At 45.0% G+C, this 20,804-nt stretch overlaps 16 non-coding genes across 16 annotated transcripts; all 16 read right to left on the reverse strand.

Moving 5' to 3' along the window:
• Window positions 1-644: 644 nt before the first annotated feature.
• On the reverse strand, window positions 645-835 carry LOC141184519 (U2 spliceosomal RNA). The gene has a single exon (XR_012259266.1). It is a non-coding gene; the product is annotated as a U2 spliceosomal RNA (small nuclear RNA).
• Window positions 836-1,947: 1,112 nt separating this feature from the next.
• LOC141185129 (U2 spliceosomal RNA) lies at window positions 1,948-2,137 on the reverse strand. Its single transcript, XR_012259820.1, has one exon. It is a non-coding gene; the product is annotated as a U2 spliceosomal RNA (small nuclear RNA).
• A 1,119-nt stretch (window positions 2,138-3,256) lies between these two features.
• Window positions 3,257-3,447, reverse strand: LOC141189981 (U2 spliceosomal RNA). The gene has a single exon (XR_012264019.1). It is a non-coding gene; the product is annotated as a U2 spliceosomal RNA (small nuclear RNA).
• Window positions 3,448-4,567: 1,120 nt separating this feature from the next.
• Window positions 4,568-4,758, reverse strand: LOC141184975 (U2 spliceosomal RNA). Its single transcript, XR_012259680.1, has one exon. It is a non-coding gene; the product is annotated as a U2 spliceosomal RNA (small nuclear RNA).
• Window positions 4,759-5,878: 1,120 nt separating this feature from the next.
• Window positions 5,879-6,069, reverse strand: LOC141189982 (U2 spliceosomal RNA). Its single transcript, XR_012264020.1, has one exon. It is a non-coding gene; the product is annotated as a U2 spliceosomal RNA (small nuclear RNA).
• Window positions 6,070-7,191: 1,122 nt separating this feature from the next.
• On the reverse strand, window positions 7,192-7,382 carry LOC141189984 (U2 spliceosomal RNA). The gene has a single exon (XR_012264022.1). It is a non-coding gene; the product is annotated as a U2 spliceosomal RNA (small nuclear RNA).
• A 1,121-nt stretch (window positions 7,383-8,503) lies between these two features.
• LOC141186813 (U2 spliceosomal RNA) lies at window positions 8,504-8,694 on the reverse strand. Its single transcript, XR_012261056.1, has one exon. It is a non-coding gene; the product is annotated as a U2 spliceosomal RNA (small nuclear RNA).
• Window positions 8,695-9,813: 1,119 nt separating this feature from the next.
• LOC141189985 (U2 spliceosomal RNA) lies at window positions 9,814-10,004 on the reverse strand. The gene has a single exon (XR_012264023.1). It is a non-coding gene; the product is annotated as a U2 spliceosomal RNA (small nuclear RNA).
• A 1,121-nt stretch (window positions 10,005-11,125) lies between these two features.
• On the reverse strand, window positions 11,126-11,316 carry LOC141186715 (U2 spliceosomal RNA). Its single transcript, XR_012260967.1, has one exon. It is a non-coding gene; the product is annotated as a U2 spliceosomal RNA (small nuclear RNA).
• A 1,119-nt stretch (window positions 11,317-12,435) lies between these two features.
• Window positions 12,436-12,626, reverse strand: LOC141189986 (U2 spliceosomal RNA). The gene has a single exon (XR_012264024.1). It is a non-coding gene; the product is annotated as a U2 spliceosomal RNA (small nuclear RNA).
• Window positions 12,627-13,743: 1,117 nt separating this feature from the next.
• On the reverse strand, window positions 13,744-13,934 carry LOC141189989 (U2 spliceosomal RNA). The gene has a single exon (XR_012264027.1). It is a non-coding gene; the product is annotated as a U2 spliceosomal RNA (small nuclear RNA).
• A 1,122-nt stretch (window positions 13,935-15,056) lies between these two features.
• Window positions 15,057-15,247, reverse strand: LOC141189987 (U2 spliceosomal RNA). Its single transcript, XR_012264025.1, has one exon. It is a non-coding gene; the product is annotated as a U2 spliceosomal RNA (small nuclear RNA).
• Window positions 15,248-16,367: 1,120 nt separating this feature from the next.
• On the reverse strand, window positions 16,368-16,558 carry LOC141189988 (U2 spliceosomal RNA). The gene has a single exon (XR_012264026.1). It is a non-coding gene; the product is annotated as a U2 spliceosomal RNA (small nuclear RNA).
• A 1,119-nt stretch (window positions 16,559-17,677) lies between these two features.
• LOC141189990 (U2 spliceosomal RNA) lies at window positions 17,678-17,868 on the reverse strand. Its single transcript, XR_012264028.1, has one exon. It is a non-coding gene; the product is annotated as a U2 spliceosomal RNA (small nuclear RNA).
• A 1,121-nt stretch (window positions 17,869-18,989) lies between these two features.
• Window positions 18,990-19,180, reverse strand: LOC141186727 (U2 spliceosomal RNA). Its single transcript, XR_012260978.1, has one exon. It is a non-coding gene; the product is annotated as a U2 spliceosomal RNA (small nuclear RNA).
• A 1,118-nt stretch (window positions 19,181-20,298) lies between these two features.
• On the reverse strand, window positions 20,299-20,489 carry LOC141189991 (U2 spliceosomal RNA). Its single transcript, XR_012264029.1, has one exon. It is a non-coding gene; the product is annotated as a U2 spliceosomal RNA (small nuclear RNA).
• Between the last annotated feature and the right edge of the window lie 315 nt (window positions 20,490-20,804).

Consider the following 20,804-nt stretch of genomic DNA (forward strand, 5'->3'; position numbering starts at 1 on the left):
ATGTCACTGAGAAGCTCACAGAGACCGCCATAAGCAACAGTTTAAAAGAATGCCACAGACTAATCAACCAAACTTTTTGGGTTGGTTTCTCTTTTATAGTCTGCAGGCATTAAATGAAAGAAGTCAGTGTTCCAGCAGAGGGAGACAACGTTTCAGAAAAGGCATTGTAGCAAACCAAAAAAGAAATTTTAAGCGCAGCAGAGTAACCAGCTCACATACCTGTTAGCTCAGGTGAGTTTAAAAGGCTGCTGTTGATAACAAGGGCATTTGCTAAATAGATGGTGTGTGTGCAACAATATACTGAAAGGTCAATTATATTGTGCAGCTTATCTCACCACCTGTAGTTATTTAGGTGAAAGCTCCAAAATGCTTGCCTAATATGTCTGTTTATCCAAAAGGAAGTATAGAGGGAGAGCTAGATAGATAGCATTGCATTACATTACATTACATGGCAATGCAATGCACAGTTGCTGAAGTTGAACCAAAATGAGCTTGTCATCTGGCTTCTGCAACTTTTAACATGAAAAATCCAATGAGGAGAAGAAAAGCAAAGCCAAAGAGTCCATCCCAAAATCCGACAAACAAGCAAAATGAACAAAAAGCATTGAATTCAATTCTTTCTGATTTTAGAAACTGCATTAAAGAAGGGGTGCACCGGTCCTGGAGATACTGCAATACCAGGTCTATGCGTGGAGTGGACAGAGCAAGCTCTTTTTCCATCTCCCTGTTCTAAAAATCCATTTAATATATGGTCCCCAGATAGGGGACGTATCAGATATTAAACTGATAAGAACAGATACTACACTTGATCTTAGCCAAAAGGCCGAGAAGCGATAACCAGAATTGGTTTCCGACTACGGTGCCACCCAAGGATTCTGAAAAGTCCATTTGTGGAGATGGCCACCTGGACTCCCGTTAAGAAGACATGCTGTCAACCTCTAGATCCCTCACATGCCTGCACTTTTCGGCTTGCTGCTGCTGCAATCCACGCGTTTTAGATCTGCATAACTCCACCTCTTTTAGCACAGTACCCTCAACCCCCGGCTGTTCCCACCCGCCTCAACACCGTTGGAAGGGAGGAGAACCAATTAAGGCGGGGGGGGGGGTGGAACGAGCAGCTGTCTACCCTTAGCAGGAGGGTTGCTGATTAATTACCTCTCCTGCTGCTGGCTGTCCAGCAGCAGACTGAAGGTGGCTGCTGCTGTGCGCAGGTATATAAAGGCTCAGAGCCTATTATGACACGCGCAGCCAGCGTTCCATTGCCACATTCCGTCTACTGCAGGCGGGATACCTGGATGGCTGAATGTCACTGAGAAGCTCACAGAGACCACCATAAGCAACAGTTTAAAAGAATGCCACAGACTAATCAACCAAACTTTTTATGTTGGTTTCTCTTTTATAGTCTGCAGGCATTAAATGAAAGAAGTCAGTGTTCCAGCAGAGGGAGACAACGTTTCAGAAAAGGCATTGTAGCAAACCAAAAAAGAAATTTTAAGCGCAGCAGAGTAACCAGCTCACATACCTGTTAGCTCAGGTGAGTTTAAAAGGCTGCTGTTGATAACAAGGGCATTTGCTAAATAGATGGTGTGTGTGCAACAATATACTGAAAGGTCAATTATATTGTGCAGCTTATCTCACCACCTGTAGTTATTTAGGTGAAAGCTCCAAAATGCTTGCCTAATATGTCTGTTTATCCAAAAGGAAGTATAGAGGGAGAGCTAGATAGATAGCATTGCATTACATTACATTACATGGCAATGCAATGCACAGTTGCTGAAGTTGAACCAAAATGAGCTTGTCATCTGGCTTCTGCAACTTTTAACATGAAAAATCCAATGAGGAGAAGAAAAGCAAAGCCAAAGAGTCCATCCCAAAATCCGACAAACAAGCAAAATGAACAAAAAGCATTGAATTCAATTCTTTCTGATTTTAGAAACTGCATTAAAGAAGGGGTGCACCGGTCCTGGAGATACTGCAATACCAGGTCAATGCGTGGAGTGGACAGAGCAAGCTCTTTTTCCATCTCCCTGTTCTAAAAATCCATTTAAATATGGTCCCCAGATAGGGGACGTATCAGATATTAAACTGATAAGAACAGATACTACACTTGATCTTAGCCAAAAGGCCGAGAAGCGATAACCAGAATTGGTTTCCGACTACGGTGCCACCCAAGGATTCTGAAAAGTCCATTTGTGGAGATGGCCACCTGGACTCCCGTTAAGAAGACATGCTGTCAACCTCTAGATCCCTCACATGCCTGCACTTTTCGGCTTGCTGCTGCTGCAATCCACGCGTTTTAGATCTGCATAACTCCACCTCTTTTAGCACAGTACCCTCAACCCCCGGCTGTTCCCACCCGCCTCAACACCGTTGGAAGGGAGGAGAACCAATTAAGGCGGGGGGGGGTGGAACGAGCAGCTGTCTACCCTTAGCAGGAGGGTTGCTGATTAATTACCTCTCCTGCTGCTGCTGCTGCTGGCTGTCCAGCAGCAGACTGAAGGTGGCTGCTGCTGTGCGCAGGTATATAAAGGCTCAGAGCCTATTATGACACGCGCAGCCAGCGTTCCATTGCCACATTCCGTCTACTGCAGGCGGGAGACCTGGATGGCTGAATGTCACTGAGAAGCTCACAGAGACCGCCATAAGCAACAGTATAAAAGAATGCCACAGACTAATCAACCAAACTTTTTGGGTTGGTTTCTCTTTTATAGTCTGCAGGCATTAAATGAAAGAAGTCAGTGTTCCAGCAGAGGGAGACAACGTTTCAGAAAAGGCATTGTAGCAAACCAAAAAAGAAATTTTAAGCGCAGCAGAGTAACCAGCTCACATACCTGTTAGCTCAGGTGAGTTTAAAAGGCTGCTGTTGATAACAAGGGCATTTGCTAAATAGATGGTGTGTGTGCAACAATATACTGAAAGGTCAATTATATTGTGCAGCTTATCTCACCACCTGTAGTTATTTAGGTGAAAGCTCCAAAATGCTTGCCTAATATGTCTGTTTATCCAAAAGGAAGTATAGAGGGAGAGCTAGATAGATAGCATTGCATTACATTACATTACATGGCAATGCAATGCACAGTTGCTGAAGTTGAACCAAAATGAGCTTGTCATCTGGCTTCTGCAACTTTTAACATGAAAAATCCAATGAGGAGAAGAAAAGCAAAGCCAAAGAGTCCATCCCAAAATCCGACAAACAAGCAAAATGAACAAAAAGCATTGAATTCAATTCTTTCTGATTTTAGAAACTGCATTAAAGAAGGGGTGCACCGGTCCTGGAGATACTGCAATACCAGGTCAATGCGTGGAGTGGACAGAGCAAGCTCTTTTTCCATCTCCCTGTTCTAAAAATCCATTTAATATATGGTCCCCAGATAGGGGACGTATCAGATATTAAACTGATAAGAACAGATACTACACTTGATCTTAGCCAAAAGGCCGAGAAGCGATAACCAGAATTGGTTTCCGACTACGGTGCCACCCAAGGATTCTGAAAAGTCCATTTGTGGAGATGGCCACCTGGACTCCCGTTAAGAAGACATGCTGTCAACCTCTAGATCCCTCACATGCCTGCACTTTTCGGCTTGCTGCTGCTGCAATCCACGCGTTTTAGATCTGCATAACTCCACCTCTTTTAGCACAGTACCCTCAACCCCCGGCTGTTCCCACCCGCCTCAACACCGTTGGAAGGGAGGAGAACCAATTAAGGCGGGGGGGGGGTGGAACGAGCAGCTGTCTACCCTTAGCAGGAGGGTTGCTGATTAATTACCTCTCCTGCTGCTGCTGCTGCTGGCTGTCCAGCAGCAGACTGAAGGTGGCTGCTGCTGTGCGCAGGTATATAAAGGCTCAGAGCCTATTATGACACGCGCAGCCAGCGTTCCATTGCCACATTCCGTCTACTGCAGGCGGGATACCTGGATGGCTGAATGTCACTGAGAAGCTCACAGAGACCGCCATAAGCAACCGTTTAAAAGAATGCCACAGACTAATCAACCAAACTTTTTGGGTTGGTTTCTCTTTTATAGTCTGCAGGCATTAAATGAAAGAAGTCAGTGTTCCAGCAGAGGGAGACAACGTTTCAGAAAAGGCATTGTAGCAAACCAAAAAAGAAATTTTAAGCGCAGCAGAGTAACCAGCTCACATACCTGTTAGCTCAGGTGAGTTTAAAAGGCTGCTGTTGATAACAAGGGCATTTGCTAAATAGATGGTGTGTGTGCAACAATATACTGAAAGGTCAATTATATTGTGCAGCTTATCTCACCACCTGTAGTTATTTAGGTGAAAGCTCCAAAATGCTTGCCTAATATGTCTGTTTATCCAAAAGGAAGTATAGAGGGAGAGCTAGATAGATAGCATTGCATTACATTACATTACATGGCAATGCAATGCACAGTTGCTGAAGTTGAACCAAAATGAGCTTGTCATCTGGCTTCTGCAACTTTTAACATGAAAAATCCAATGAGGAGAAGAAAAGCAAAGCCAAAGAGTCCATCCCAAAATCCGACAAACAAGCAAAATGAACAAAAAGCATTGAATTCAATTCTTTCTGATTTTAGAAACTGCATTAAAGAAGGGGTGCACCGGTCCTGGAGATACTGCAATACCAGGTCAATGCGTGGAGTGGACAGAGCAAGCTCTTTTTCCATCTCCCTGTTCTAAACATCCATTTAATATATGGTCCCCAGATAGGGGACGTATCAGATATTAAACTGATAAGAACAGATACTACACTTGATCTTAGCCAAAAGGCCGAGAAGCAATAACCAGAATTGGTTTCCGACTACGGTGCCACCCAAGGATTCTGAAAAGTCCATTTGTGGAGATGGCCACCTGGACTCCCGTTAAGAAGACATGCTGTCAACCTCTAGATCCCTCACATGCCTGCACTTTTCGGCTTGCTGCTGCTGCAATCCACGCGTTTTAGATCTGCATAACTCCACCTCTTTTAGCACAGTACCCTCAACCCCCGGCTGTTCCCACCCGCCTCAACACCGTTGGAAGGGAGGAGAACCAATTAAGGCGGGGGGGGGGTGGAACGAGCAGCTGTCTACCCTTAGCAGGAGGGTTGCTGATTAATTACCTCTCCTGCTGCTGCTGCTGCTGGCTGTCCAGCAGCAGACTGAAGGTGGCTGCTGCTGTGCGCAGGTATATAAAGGCTCAGAGCCTATTATGACACGCGCAGCCAGCGTTCCATTGCCACATTCCGTCTACTGCAGGCGGGATACCTGGATGGCTGAATGTCACTGAGAAGCTCACAGAGACCGCCATAAGCAACAGTTTAAAAGAATGCCACAGACTAATCAACCAAACTTTTTGGGTTGGTTTCTCTTTTATAGTCTGCAGGCATTAAATGAAAGAAGTCAGTGTTCCAGCAGAGGGAGACAACGTTTCAGAAAAGGCATTGTAGCAAACCAAAAAAGAAATTTTAAGCGCAGCAGAGTAACCAGCTCACATACCTGTTAGCTCAGGTGAGTTTAAAAGGCTGCTGTTGATAACAAGGGCATTTGCTAAATAGATGGTGTGTGTGCAACAATATACTGAAAGGTCAATTATATTGTGCAGCTTATCTCACCACCTGTAGTTATTTAGGTGAAAGCTCCAAAATGCTTGCCTAATATGTCTGTTTATCCAAAAGGAAGTATAGAGGGAGAGCTAGATAGATAGCATTGCATTACATTACATTACATGGCAATGCAATGCACAGTTGCTGAAGTTGAACCAAAATGAGCTTGTCATCTGGCTTCTGCAACTTTTAACATGAAAAATCCAATGAGGAGAAGAAAAGCAAAGCCAAAGAGTCCATCCCAAAATCCGACAAACAAGCAAAATGAACAAAAAGCATTGAATTCAATTCTTTCTGATTTTAGAAACTGCATTAAAGAAGGGGTGCACCGGTCCTGGAGATACTGCAATACCAGGTCAATGCGTGGAGTGGACAGAGCAAGCTCTTTTTCCATCTCCCTGTTCTAAAAATCCATTTAATATATGGTCCCCAGATAGGGGACGTATCAGATATTAAACTGATAAGAACAGATACTACACTTGATCTTAGCCAAAAGGCCGAGAAGCGATAACCAGAATTGGTTTCCGACTACGGTGCCACCCAAGGATTCTGAAAAGTCCATTTGTGGAGATGGCCACCTGGACTCCCGTTAAGAAGACATGCTGTCAACCTCTAGATCCCTCACATGCCTGCACTTTTCGGCTTGCTGCTGCTGCAATCCACGCGTTTTAGATCTGCATAACTCCACCTCTTTTAGCACAGTACCCTCAACCCCCGGCTGTTCCCACCCGCCTCAACACCGTTGGAAGGGAGAAGAACCAATTAAGGCGGGGGGGGGGGGTGGAACGAGCAGCTGTCTACCCTTAGCAGGAGGGTTGCTGATTAATTACCTCTCCTGCTGCTGCTGCTGCTGGCTGTCCAGCAGCAGACTGAAGGTGGCTGCTGCTGTGCGCAGGTATATAAAGGCTCAGAGCCTATTATGACACGCGCAGCCAGCGTTCCATTGCCACATTCCGTCTACTGCAGGCGGGATACCTGGATGGCTGAATGTCACTGAGAAGCTCACAGAGACCGCCATAAGCAACAGTTTAAAAAAATGCCACAGACTAATCAACCAAACTTTTTGGGTTGGTTTCTCTTTTATAGTCTGCAGGCATTAAATGAAAGAAGTCAGTGTTCCAGCAGAGGGAGACAACGTTTCAGAAAAGGCATTGTAGCAAACCAAAAAAGAAATTTTAAGCGCAGCAGAGTAACCAGCTCACATACCTGTTAGCTCAGGTGAGTTTAAAAGGCTGCTGTTGATAACAAGGGCATTTGCTAAATAGATGGTGTGTGTGCAACAATATACTGAAAGGTCAATTATATTGTGCAGCTTATCTCACCACCTGTAGTTATTTAGGTGAAAGCTCCAAAATGCTTGCCTAATATGTCTGTTTATCCAAAAGGAAGTATAGAGGGAGAGCTAGATAGATAGCATTGCATTACATTACATTACATGGCAATGCAATGCACAGTTGCTGAAGTTGAACCAAAATGAGCTTGTCATCTGGCTTCTGCAACTTTTAACATGAAAAATCCAATGAGGAGAAGAAAAGCAAAGCCAAAGAGTCCATCCCAAAATCCGACAAACAAGCAAAATGAACAAAAAGCATTGAATTCAATTCTTTCTGATTTTAGAAACTGCATTAAAGAAGGGGTGCACCGGTCCTGGAGATACTGCAATACCAGGTCAATGCGTGGAGTGGACAGAGCAAGCTCTTTTTCCATCTCCCTGTTCTAAAAATCCATTTAATATATGGTCCCCAGATAGGGGACGTATCAGATATTAAACTGATAAGAACAGATACTACACTTGATCTTAGCCAAAAGGCCGAGAAGCGATAACCAGAATTGGTTTCCGACTACGGTGCCACCCAAGGATTCTGAAAAGTCCATTTGTGGAGATGGCCACCTGGACTCCCGTTAAGAAGACATGCTGTCAACCTCTAGATCCCTCACATGCCTGCACTTTTCGGCTTGCTGCTGCTGCAATCCACGCGTTTTAGATCTGCATAACTCCACCTCTTTTAGCACAGTACCCTCAACCCCCGGCTGTTCCCACCCGCCTCAACACCGTTGGAAGGGAGGAGAACCAATTAAGGCGGGGGGGGGGGTGGAACGAGCAGCTGTCTACCCTTAGCAGGAGGGTTGCTGATTAATTACCTCTCCTGCTGCTGCTGCTGCTGGCTGTCCAGCAGCAGACTGAAGGTGGCTGCTGCTGTGCGCAGGTATATAAAGGCTCAGAGCCTATTATGACACGCGCAGCCAGCGTTCCATTGCCACATTCCGTCTACTGCAGGCGGGATACCTGGATGGCTGAATGTCACTGAGAAGCTCACAGAGACCGCCATAAGCAACAGTTTAAAAGAATGCCACAGACTAATCAACCAAACTTTTTGGGTTGGTTTCTCTTTTATAGTCTGCAGGCATTAAATGAAAGAAGTCAGTGTTCCAGCAGAGGGAGACAACGTTTCAGAAAAGGCATTGTAGCAAACCAAAAAAGAAATTTTAAGCGCAGCAGAGTAACCAGCTCACATACCTGTTAGCTCAGGTGAGTTTAAAAGGCTGCTGTTGATAACAAGGGCATTTGCTAAATAGATGGTGTGTGTGCAACAATATACTGAAAGGTCAATTATATTGTGCAGCTTATCTCACCACCTGTAGTTATTTAGGTGAAAGCTCCAAAATGCTTGCCTAATATGTCTGTTTATCCAAAAGGAAGTATAGAGGGAGAGCTAGATAGATAGCATTGCATTACATTACATTACATGGCAATGCAATGCACAGTTGCTGAAGTTGAACCAAAATGAGCTTGTCATCTGGCTTCTGCAACTTTTAACATGAAAAATCCAATGAGGAGAAGAAAAGCAAAGCCAAAGAGTCCATCCCAAAATCCGACAAACAAGCAAAATGAACAAAAAGCATTGAATTCAATTCTTTCTGATTTTAGAAACTGCATTAAAGAAGGGGTGCACCGGTCCTGGAGATACTGCAATACCAGGTCAATGCGTGGAGTGGACAGAGCAAGCTCTTTTTCCATCTCCCTGTTCTAAAAATACATTTAATATATGGTCCCCAGATAGGGGACGTATCAGATATTAAACTGATAAGAACAGATACTACACTTGATCTTAGCCAAAAGGCCGAGAAGCGATAACCAGAATTGGTTTCCGACTACGGTGCCACCCAAGGATTCTGAAAAGTCCATTTGTGGAGATGGCCACCTGGACTCCCGTTAAGAAGACATGCTGTCAACCTCTAGATCCCTCACATGCCTGCACTTTTCGGCTTGCTGCTGCTGCAATCCACGCGTTTTAGATCTGCATAACTCCACCTCTTTTAGCACAGTACCCTCAACCCCCGGCTGTTCCCACCCGCCTCAACACCGTTGGAAGGGAGGAGAACCAATTAAGGCGGGGGGGGGTGGAACGAGCAGCTGTCTACCCTTAGCAGGAGGGTTGCTGATTAATTACCTCTCCTGCTGCTGCTGCTGCTGGCTGTCCAGCAGCAGACTGAAGGTGGCTGCTGCTGTGCGCAGGTATATAAAGGCTCAGAGCCTATTATGACACGCGCAGCCAGCGTTCCATTGCCACATTCCGTCTACTGCAGGCGGGATACCTGGATGGCTGAATGTCACTGAGAAGCTCACAGAGACCGCCATAAGCAACAGTTTAAAAGAATGCCACAGACTAATCAACCAAACTTTTTGGGTTGGTTTCTCTTTTATAGTCTGCAGGCATTAAATGAAAGAAGTCAGTGTTTCAGCAGAGGGAGACAACGTTTCAGAAAAGGCATTGTAGCAAACCAAAAAAGAAATTTTAAGCGCAGCAGAGTAACCAGCTCACATACCTGTTAGCTCAGGTGAGTTTAAAAGGCTGCTGTTGATAACAAGGGCATTTGCTAAATAGATGGTGTGTGTGCAACAATATACTGAAAGGTCAATTATATTGTGCAGCTTATCTCACCACCTGTAGTTATTTAGGTGAAAGCTCCAAAATGCTTGCCTAATATGTCTGTTTATCCAAAAGGAAGTATAGAGGGAGAGCTAGATAGATAGCATTGCATTACATTACATTACATGGCAATGCAATGCACAGTTGCTGAAGTTGAACCAAAATGAGCTTGTCATCTGGCTTCTGCAACTTTTAACATGAAAAATCCAATGAGGAGAAGAAAAGCAAAGCCAAAGAGTCCATCCCAAAATCCGACAAACAAGCAAAATGAACAAAAAGCATTGAATTCAATTCTTTCTGATTTTAGAAACTGCATTAAAGAAGGGGTGCACCGGTCCTGGAGATACTGCAATACCAGGTCAATGCGTGGAGTGGACAGAGCAAGCTCTTTTTCCATCTCCCTGTTCTAAAAATCCATTTAATATATGGTCCCCAGATAGGGGACGTATCAGATATTAAACTGATAAGAACAGATACTACACTTGATCTTAGCCAAAAGGCCGAGAAGCGATAACCAGAATTGGTTTCCGACTACGGTGCCACCCAAGGATTCTGAAAAGTCCATTTGTGGAGATGGCCACCTGGACTCCCGTTAAGAAGACATGCTGTCAACCTCTAGATCCCTCACATGCCTGCACTTTTCGGCTTGCTGCTGCTGCAATCCACGCGTTTTAGATCTGCATAACTCCACCTCTTTTAGCACAGTACCCTCAACCCCCGGCTGTTCCCACCCGCCTCAACACCGTTGGAAGGGAGGAGAACCAATTAAGGCGGGGGGGGGGGTGGAACGAGCAGCTGTCTACCCTTAGCAGGAGGGTTGCTGATTAATTACCTCTCCTGCTGCTGCTGCTGCTGGCTGTCCAGCAGCAGACTGAAGGTGGCTGCTGCTGTGCGCAGGTATATAAAGGCTCAGAGCCTATTATGACACGCGCAGCCAGCGTTCCATTGCCACATTCCGTCTACTGCAGGCGGGATACCTGGATGGCTGAATGTCACTGAGAAGCTCACAGAGACCGCCATAAGCAACAGTTTAAAAGAATGCCACAGACTAATCAACCAAACTTTTTGGGTTGGTTTCTCTTTTATAGTCTGCAGGCATTAAATGAAAGAAGTCAGTGTTCCAGCAGAGGGAGACAACGTTTCAGAAAAGGCATTGTAGCAAACCAAAAAAGAAATTTTAAGCGCAGCAGAGTAACCAGCTCACATACCTGTTAGCTCAGGTGAGTTTAAAAGGCTGCTGTTGATAACAAGGGCATTTGCTAAATAGATGGTGTGTGTGCAACAATATACTGAAAGGTCAATTATATTGTGCAGCTTATCTCACCACCTGTAGTTATTTAGGTGAAAGCTCCAAAATGCTTGCCTAATATGTCTGTTTATCCAAAAGGAAGTATAGAGGGAGAGCTAGATAGATAGCATTGCATTACATTACATTACATGGCAATGCAATGCACAGTTGCTGAAGTTGAACCAAAATGAGCTTGTCATCTGGCTTCTGCAACTTTTAACATGAAAAATCCAATGAGGAGAAGAAAAGCAAAGCCAAAGAGTCCATCCCAAAATCCGACAAACAAGCAAAATGAACAAAAAGCATTGAATTCAATTCTTTCTGATTTTAGAAACTGCATTAAAGAAGGGGTGCACCGGTCCTGGAGATACTGCAATACCAGGTCAATGCGTGGAGTGGACAGAGCAAGCTCTTTTTCCATCTCCCTGTTCTAAAAATCCATTTAATATATGGTCCCCAGATAGGGGACATATCAGATATTAAACTGATAAGAACAGATACTACACTTGATCTTAGCCAAAAGGCCGAGAAGCGATAACCAGAATTGGTTTCCGACTACGGTGCCACCCAAGGATTCTGAAAAGTCCATTTGTGGAGATGGCCACCTGGACTCCCGTTAAGAAGACATGCTGTCAACCTCTAGATCCCTCACATGCCTGCACTTTTCGGCTTGCTGCTGCTGCAATCCACGCGTTTTAGATCTGCATAACTCCACCTCTTTTAGCACAGTACCCTCAACCCCCGGCTGTTCCCACCCGCCTCAACACCGTTGGAAGGGAGGAGAACCAATTAAGGCGGGGGGGGGGGGTGGAACGAGCAGCTGTCTACCCTTAGCAGGAGGGTTGCTGATTAATTACCTCTCCTGCTGCTGCTGCTGGCTGTCCAGCAGCAGACTGAAGGTGGCTGCTGCTGTGCGCAGGTATATAAAGGCTCAGAGCCTATTATGACACGCGCAGCCAGCGTTCCATTGCCACATTCCGTCTACTGCAGGCGGGATACCTGGATGGCTGAATGTCACTGAGAAGCTCACAGAGACCGCCATAAGCAACAGTTTAAAAGAATGCCACAGACTAATCAACCAAACTTTTTGGGTTGGTTTCTCTTTTATAGTCTGCAGGCATTAAATGAAAGAAGTCAGTGTTCCAGCAGAGGGAGACAACGTTTCAGAAAAGGCATTGTAGCAAACCAAAAAAGAAATTTTAAGCGCAGCAGAGTAACCAGCTCACATACCTGTTAGCTCAGGTGAGTTTAAAAGGCGGCTGTTGATAACAAGGGCATTTGCTAAATAGATGGTGTGTGTGCAACAATATACTGAAAGGTCAATTATATTGTGCAGCTTATCTCACCACCTGTAGTTATTTAGGTGAAAGCTCCAAAATGCTTGCCTAATATGTCTGTTTATCCAAAAGGAAGTATAGAGGGAGAGCTAGATAGATAGCATTGCATTACATTACATTACATGGCAATGCAATGCACAGTTGCTGAAGTTGAACCAAAATGAGCTTGTCATCTGGCTTCTGCAACTTTTAACATGAAAAATCCAATGAGGAGAAGAAAAGCAAAGCCAAAGAGTCCATCCCAAAATCCGACAAACAAGCAAAATGAACAAAAAGCATTGAATTCAATTCTTTCTGATTTTAGAAACTGCATTAAAGAAGGGGTGCACCGGTCCTGGAGATACTGCAATACCAGGTCAATGCGTGGAGTGGACAGAGCAAGCTCTTTTTCCATCTCCCTGTTCTAAAAATCCATTTAATATATGGTCCCCAGATAGGGGACGTATCAGATATTAAACTGATAAGAACAGATACTACACTTGATCTTAGCCAAAAGGCCGAGAAGCGATAACCAGAATTGGTTTCCGACTACGGTGCCACCCAAGGATTCTGAAAAGTCCATTTGTGGAGATGGCCACCTGGACTCCCGTTAAGAAGACATGCTGTCAACCTCTAGATCCCTCACATGCCTGCACTTTTCGGCTTGCTGCTGCTGCAATCCACGCGTTTTAGATCTGCATAACTCCACCTCTTTTAGCACAGTACCCTCAACCCCCGGCTGTTCCCACCCGCCTCAACACCGTTGGAAGGGAGGAGAACCAATTAAGGCGGGGGGGGGGGGGTGGAACGAGCAGCTGTCTACCCTTAGCAGGAGGGTTGCTGATTAATTAGCTCTCCTGCTGCTGCTGGCTGTCCAGCAGCAGACTGAAGGTGGCTGCTGCTGTGCGCAGGTATATAAAGGCTCAGAGCCTATTATGACACGCGCAGCCAGCGTTCCATTGCCACATTCCGTCTACTGCAGGCGGGATACCTGGATGGCTGAATGTCACTGAGAAGCTCACAGAGACCGCCATAAGCAACAGTTTAAAAGAATGCCACAGACTAATCAACCAAACTTTTTGGGTTGGTTTCTCTTTTATAGTCTGCAGGCATTAAATGAAAGAAGTCAGTGTTCCAGCAGAGGGAGACAACGTTTCAGAAAAGGCATTGTAGCAAACCAAAAAAGAAATTTTAAGCGCAGCAGAGTAACCAGCTCACATACCTGTTAGCTCAGGTGAGTTTAAAAGGCTGCTGTTGATAACAAGGGCATTTGCTAAATAGATGGTGTGTGTGCAACAATATACTGAAAGGTCAATTATATTGTGCAGCTTATCTCACCACCTGTAGTTATTTAGGTGAAAGCTCCAAAATGCTTGCCTAATATGTCTGTTTATCCAAAAGGAAGTATAGAGGGAGAGCTAGATAGATAGCATTGCATTACATTACATTACATGGCAATGCAATGCACAGTTGCTGAAGTTGAACCAAAATGAGCTTGTCATCTGGCTTCTGCAACTTTTAACATGAAAAATCCAATGAGGAGAAGAAAAGCAAAGCCAAAGAGTCCATCCCAAAATCCGACAAACAAGCAAAATGAACAAAAAGCATTGAATTCAATTCTTTCTGATTTTAGAAACTGCATTAAAGAAGGGGTGCACCGGTCCTGGAGATACTGCAATACCAGGTCAATGCGTGGAGTGGGCAGAGCAAGCTCTTTTTCCATCTCCCTGTTCTAAAAATCCATTTAATATATGGTCCCCAGATAGGGGACGTATCAGATATTAAACTGATAAGAACAGATACTACACTTGATCTTAGCCAAAAGGCCGAGAAGCGATAACCAGAATTGGTTTCCGACTACGGTGCCACCCAAGGATTCTGAAAAGTCCATTTGTGGAGATGGCCACCTGGACTCCCGTTAAGAAGACATGCTGTCAACCTCTAGATCCCTCACATGCCTGCACTTTTCGGCTTGCTGCTGCTGCAATCCACGCGTTTTAGATCTGCATAACTCCACCTCTTTTAGCACAGTACCCTCAACCCCCGGCTGTTCCCACCCGCCTCAACACCGTTGGAAGGGAGAAGAACCAATTAAGGCGGGGGGGGGGGGTGGAACGAGCAGCTGTCTACCCTTAGCAGGAGGGTTGCTGATTAATTACCTCTCCTGCTGCTGCTGCTGCTGGCTGTCCAGCAGCAGACTGAAGGTGGCTGCTGCTGTGCGCAGGTATATAAAGGCTCAGAGCCTATTATGACACGCGCAGCCAGCGTTCCATTGCCACATTCCGTCTACTGCAGGCGGGATACCTGGATGGCTGAATGTCACTGAGAAGCTCACAGAGACCGCCATAAGCAACAGTTTAAAAAAATGCCACAGACTAATCAACCAAACTTTTTGGGTTGGTTTCTCTTTTATAGTCTGCAGGCATTAAATGAAAGAAGTCAGTGTTCCAGCAGAGGGAGACAACGTTTCAGAAAAGGCATTGTAGCAAACCAAAAAAGAAATTTTAAGCGCAGCAGAGTAACCAGCTCACATACCTGTTAGCTCAGGTGAGTTTAAAAGGCTGCTGTTGATAACAAGGGCATTTGCTAAATAGATGGTGTGTGTGCAACAATATACTGAAAGGTCAATTATATTGTGCAGCTTATCTCACCACCTGTAGTTATTTAGGTGAAAGCTCCAAAATGCTTGCCTAATATGTCTGTTTATCCAAAAGGAAGTATAGAGGGAGAGCTAGATAGATAGCATTGCATTACATTACATTACATGGCAATGCAATGCACAGTTGCTGAAGTTGAACCAAAATGAGCTTGTCATCTGGCTTCTGCAACTTTTAACATGAAAAATCCAATGAGGAGAAGAAAAGCAAAGCCAAAGAGTCCATCCCAAAATCCGACAAACAAGCAAAATGAACAAAAAGCATTGAATTCAATTCTTTCTGATTTTAGAAACTGCATTAAAGAAGGGGTGCACCGGTCCTGGAGATACTGCAATACCAGGTCAATGCGTGGAGTGGACAGAGCAAGCTCTTTTTCCATCTCCCTGTTCTAAAAATCCATTTAATATATGGTCCCCAGATAGGGGACGTATCAGATATTAAACTGATAAGAACAGATACTACACTTGATCTTAGCCAAAAGGCCGAGAAGCGATAACCAGAATTGGTTTCCGACTACGGTGCCACCCAAGGATTCTGAAAAGTCCATTTGTGGAGATGGCCACCTGGACTCCCGTTAAGAAGACATGCTGTCAACCTCTAGATCCCTCACATGCCTGCACTTTTCGGCTTGCTGCTGCTGCAATCCACGCGTTTTAGATCTGCATAACTCCACCTCTTTTAGCACAGTACCCTCAACCCCCGGCTGTTCCCACCCGCCTCAACACCGTTGGAAGGGAGGAGAACCAATTAAGGCGGGGGGGGGGTGGAACGAGCAGCTGTCTACCCTTAGCAGGAGGGTTGCTGATTAATTACCTCTCCTGCTGCTGCTGCTGCTGGCTGTCCAGCAGCAGACTGAAGGTGGCTGCTGCTGTGCGCAGGTATATAAAGGCTCAGAGCCTATTATGACACGCGCAGCCAGCGTTCCATTGCCACATTCCGTCTACTGCAGGCGGGATACCTGGATGGCTGAATGTCACTGAGAAGCTCACAGAGACCGCCATAAGCAACAGTTTAAAAGAATGCCACAGACTAATCAACCAAACTTTTTGGGTTGGTTTCTCTTTTATAGTCTGCAGGCATTAAATGAAAGAAGTCAGTGTTCCAGCAGAGGGAGACAACGTTTCAGAAAAGGCATTGTAGCAAACCAAAAAAGAAATTTTAAGCGCAGCAGAGTAACCAGCTCACATACCTGTTAGCTCAGGTGAGTTTAAAAGGCTGCTGTTGATAACAAGGGCATTTGCTAAATAGATGGTGTGTGTGCAACAATATACTGAAAGGTCAATTATATTGTGCAGCTTATCTCACCACCTGTAGTTATTTAGGTGAAAGCTCCAAAATGCTTGCCTAATATGTCTGTTTATCCAAAAGGAAGTATAGAGGGAGAGCTAGATAGATAGCATTGCATTACATTACATTACATGGCAATGCAATGCACAGTTGCTGAAGTTGAACCAAAATGAGCTTGTCATCTGGCTTCTGCAACTTTTAACATGAAAAATCCAATGAGGAGAAGAAAAGCAAAGCCAAAGAGTCCATCCCAAAATCCGACAAACAAGCAAAATGAACAAAAAGCATTGAATTCAATTCTTTCTGATTTTAGAAACTGCATTAAAGAAGGGGTGCACCGGTCCTGGAGATACTGCAATACCAGGTCAATGCGTGGAGTGGACAGAGCAAGCTCTTTTTCCATCTCCCTGTTCTAAAAATCCATTTAATATATGGTCCCCAGATAGGGGACGTATCAGATATTAAACTGATAAGAACAGATACTACACTTGATCTTAGCCAAAAGGCCGAGAAGCGATAACCAGAATTGGTTTCCGACTACGGTGCCACCCAAGGATTCTGAAAAGTCCATTTGTGGAGATGGCCACCTGGACTCCCGTTAAGAAGACATGCTGTCAACCTCTAGATCCCTCACATGCCTGCACTTTTCGGCTTGCTGCTGCTGCAATCCACGCGTTTTAGATCTGCATAACTCCACCTCTTTTAGCACAGTACCCTCAACCCCCGGCTGTTCCCACCCGCCTCAACACCGTTGGAAGGGAGGAGAACCAATTAAGGCGGGGGGGGGTGGAACGAGCAGCTGTCTACCCTTAGCAGGAGGGTTGCTGATTAATTACCTCTCCTGCTGCTGCTGCTGCTGGCTGTCCAGCAGCAGACTGAAGGTGGCTGCTGCTGTGCGCAGGTATATAAAGGCTCAGAGCCTATTATGACACGCGCAGCCAGCGTTCCATTGCCACATTCCGTCTACTGCAGGCGGGATACCTGGATGGCTGAATGTCACTGAGAAGCTCACAGAGACCGCCATAAGCAACAGTTTAAAAGAATGCCACAGACTAATCAACCAAACTTTTTGGGTTGGTTTCTCTTTTATAGTCTGCAGGCATTAAATGAAAGAAGTCAGTGTTTCAGCAGAGGGAGACAACGTTTCAGAAAAGGCATTGTAGCAAACCAAAAAAGAAATTTTAAGCGCAGCAGAGTAACCAGCTCACATACCTGTTAGCTCAGGTGAGTTTAAAAGGCTGCTGTTGATAACAAGGGCATTTGCTAAATAGATGGTGTGTGTGCAACAATATACTGAAAGGTCAATTATATTGTGCAGCTTATCTCACCACCTGTAGTTATTTAGGTGAAAGCTCCAAAATGCTTGCCTAATATGTCTGTTTATCCAAAAGGAAGTATAGAGGGAGAGCTAGATAGATAGCATTGCATTACATTACATTACATGGCAATGCAATGCACAGTTGCTGAAGTTGAACCAAAATGAGCTTGTCATCTGGCTTCTGCAACTTTTAACATGAAAAATCCAATGAGGAGAAGAAAAGCAAAGCCAAAGAGTCCATCCCAAAATCCGACAAACAAGCAAAATGAACAAAAAGCATTGAATTCAATTCTTTCTGATTTTAGAAACTGCATTAAAGAAGGGGTGCACCGGTCCTGGAGATACTGCAATACCAGGTCAATGCGTGGAGTGGACAGAGCAAGCTCTTTTTCCATCTCCCTGTTCTAAAAATCCATTTAATATATGGTCCCCAGATAGGGGACGTATCAGATATTAAACTGATAAGAACAGATACTACACTTGATCTTAGCCAAAAGGCCGAGAAGCGATAACCAGAATTGGTTTCCGACTACGGTGCCACCCAAGGATTCTGAAAAGTCCATTTGTGGAGATGGCCACCTGGACTCCCGTTAAGAAGACATGCTGTCAACCTCTAGATCCCTCACATGCCTGCACTTTTCGGCTTGCTGCTGCTGCAATCCACGCGTTTTAGATCTGCATAACTCCACCTCTTTTAGCACAGTACCCTCAACCCCCGGCTGTTCCCACCCGCCTCAACACCGTTGGAAGGGAGGAGAACCAATTAAGGCGGGGGGGGGGGTGGAACGAGCAGCTGTCTACCCTTAGCAGGAGGGTTGCTGATTAATTACCTCTCCTGCTGCTGCTGCTGCTGGCTGTCCAGCAGCAGACTGAAGGTGGCTGCTGCTGTGCGCAGGTATATAAAGGCTCAGAGCCTATTATGACACGCGCAGCCAGCGTTCCATTGCCACATTCCGTCTACTGCAGGCGGGATACCTGGATGGCTGAATGTCACTGAGAAGCTCACAGAGACCGCCATAAGCAACAGTTTAAAAGAATGCCACAGACTAATCAACCAAACTTTTTGGGTTGGTTTCTCTTTTATAGTCTGCAGGCATTAAATGAAAGAAGTCAGTGTTCCAGCAGAGGGAGACAACGTTTCAGAAAAGGCATTGTAGCAAACCAAAAAATAAATTTTAAGCGCAGCAGAGTAACCAGCTCACATACCTGTTAGCTCAGGTGAGTTTAAAAGGCTGCTGTTGATAACAAGGGCATTTGCTAAATAGATGGTGTGTGTGCAACAATATACTGAAAGGTCAATTATATTGTGCAGCTTATCTCACCACCTGTAGTTATTTAGGTGAAAGCTCCAAAATGCTTGCCTAATATGTCTGTTTATCCAAAAGGAAGTATAGAGGGAGAGCTAGATAGATAGCATTGCATTACATTACATTACATGGCAATGCAATGCACAGTTGCTGAAGTTGAACCAAAATGAGCTTGTCATCTGGCTTCTGCAACTTTTAACATGAAAAATCCAATGAGGAGAAGAAAAGCAAAGCCAAAGAGTCCATCCCAAAATCCGACAAACAAGCAAAATGAACAAAAAGCATTGAATTCAATTCTTTCTGATTTTAGAAACTGCATTAAAGAAGGGGTGCACCGGTCCTGGAGATACTGCAATACCAGGTCAATGCGTGGAGTGGACAGAGCAAGCTCTTTTTCCATCTCCCTGTTCTAAAAATCCATTTAATATATGGTCCCCAGATAGGGGACATATCAGATATTAAACTGATAAGAACAGATACTACACTTGATCTTAGCCAAAAGGCCGAGAAGCGATAACCAGAATTGGTTTCCGACTACGGTGCCACCCAAGGATTCTGAAAAGTCCATTTGTGGAGATGGCCACCTGGACTCCCGTTAAGAAGACATGCTGTCAACCTCTAGATCCCTCACATGCCTGCACTTTTCGGCTTGCTGCTGCTGCAATCCACGCGTTTTAGATCTGCATAACTCCACCTCTTTTAGCACAGTACCCTCAACCCCCGGCTGTTCCCACCCGCCTCAACACCGTTGGAAGGGAGGAGAACCAATTAAGGCGGGGGGGGGGGTGGAACGAGCAGCTGTCTACCCTTAGCAGGAGGGTTGCTGATTAATTACCTCTCCTGCTGCTGCTGCTGGCTGTCCAGCAGCAGACTGAAGGTGGCTGCTGCTGTGCGCAGGTATATAAAGGCTCAGAGCCTATTATGACACGCGCAGCCAGCGTTCCATTGCCACATTCCGTCTACTGCAGGCGGGATACCTGGATGGCTGAATGTCACTGAGAAGCTCACAGAGACCGCCATAAGCAACAGTTTAAAAGAATGCCACAGACTAATCAACCAAACTTTTTGGGTTGGTTTCTCTTTTATAGTCTGCAGGCATTAAATGAAAGAAGTCAGTGTTCCAGCAGAGGGAGACAACGTTTCAGAAAAGGCATTGTAGCAAACCAAAAAAGAAATTTTAAGCGCAGCAGAGTAACCAGCTCACATACCTGTTAGCTCAGGTGAGTTTAAAAGGCGGCTGTTGATAACAAGGGCATTTGCTAAATAGATGGTGTGTGTGCAACAATATACTGAAAGGTCAATTATATTGTGCAGCTTATCTCACCACCTGTAGTTATTTAGGTGAAAGCTCCAAAATGCTTGCCTAATATGTCTGTTTATCCAAAAGGAAGTATAGAGGGAGAGCTAGATAGATAGCATTGCATTACATTACATTACATGGCAATGCAATGCACAGTTGCTGAAGTTGAACCAAAATGAGCTTGTCATCTGGCTTCTGCAACTTTTAACATGAAAAATCCAATGAGGAGAAGAAAAGCAAAGCCAAAGAGTCCATCCCAAAATCCGACAAACAAGCAAAATGAACAAAAAGCATTGAATTCAATTCTTTCTGATTTTAGAAACTGCATTAAAGAAGGGGTGCACCGGTCCTGGAGATACTGCAATACCAGGTCAATGCGTGGAGTGGACAGAGCAAGCTCTTTTTCCATCTCCCTGTTCTAAAAATCCATTTAATATATGGTCCCCAGATAGGGGACGTATCAGATATTAAACTGATAAGAACAGATACTACACTTGATCTTAGCCAAAAGGCCGAGAAGCGATAACCAGAATTGGTTTCCGACTACGGTGCCACCCAAGGATTCTGAAAAGTCCATTTGTGGAGATGGCCACCTGGACTCCCGTTAAGAAGACATGCTGTCAACCTCTAGATCCCTCACATGCCTGCACTTTTCGGCTTGCTGCTGCTGCAATCCACGCGTTTTAGATCTGCATAACTCCACCTCTTTTAGCACAGTACCCTCAACCCCCGGCTGTTCCCACCCGCCTCAACACCGTTGGAAGGGAGGAGAACCAATTAAGGCGGGGGGGGGGTGGAACGAGCAGCTGTCTACCCTTAGCAGGAGGGTTGCTGATTAA

This window comes from Phyllobates terribilis, unplaced genomic scaffold (assembly GCF_046119375.1).
Source record: "Phyllobates terribilis strain yellow unplaced genomic scaffold, ASM4611937v1 Scaffold_40__1_contigs__length_11209783, whole genome shotgun sequence".
Lineage (NCBI taxonomy): Eukaryota > Metazoa > Chordata > Amphibia > Anura > Dendrobatidae > Phyllobates > Phyllobates terribilis.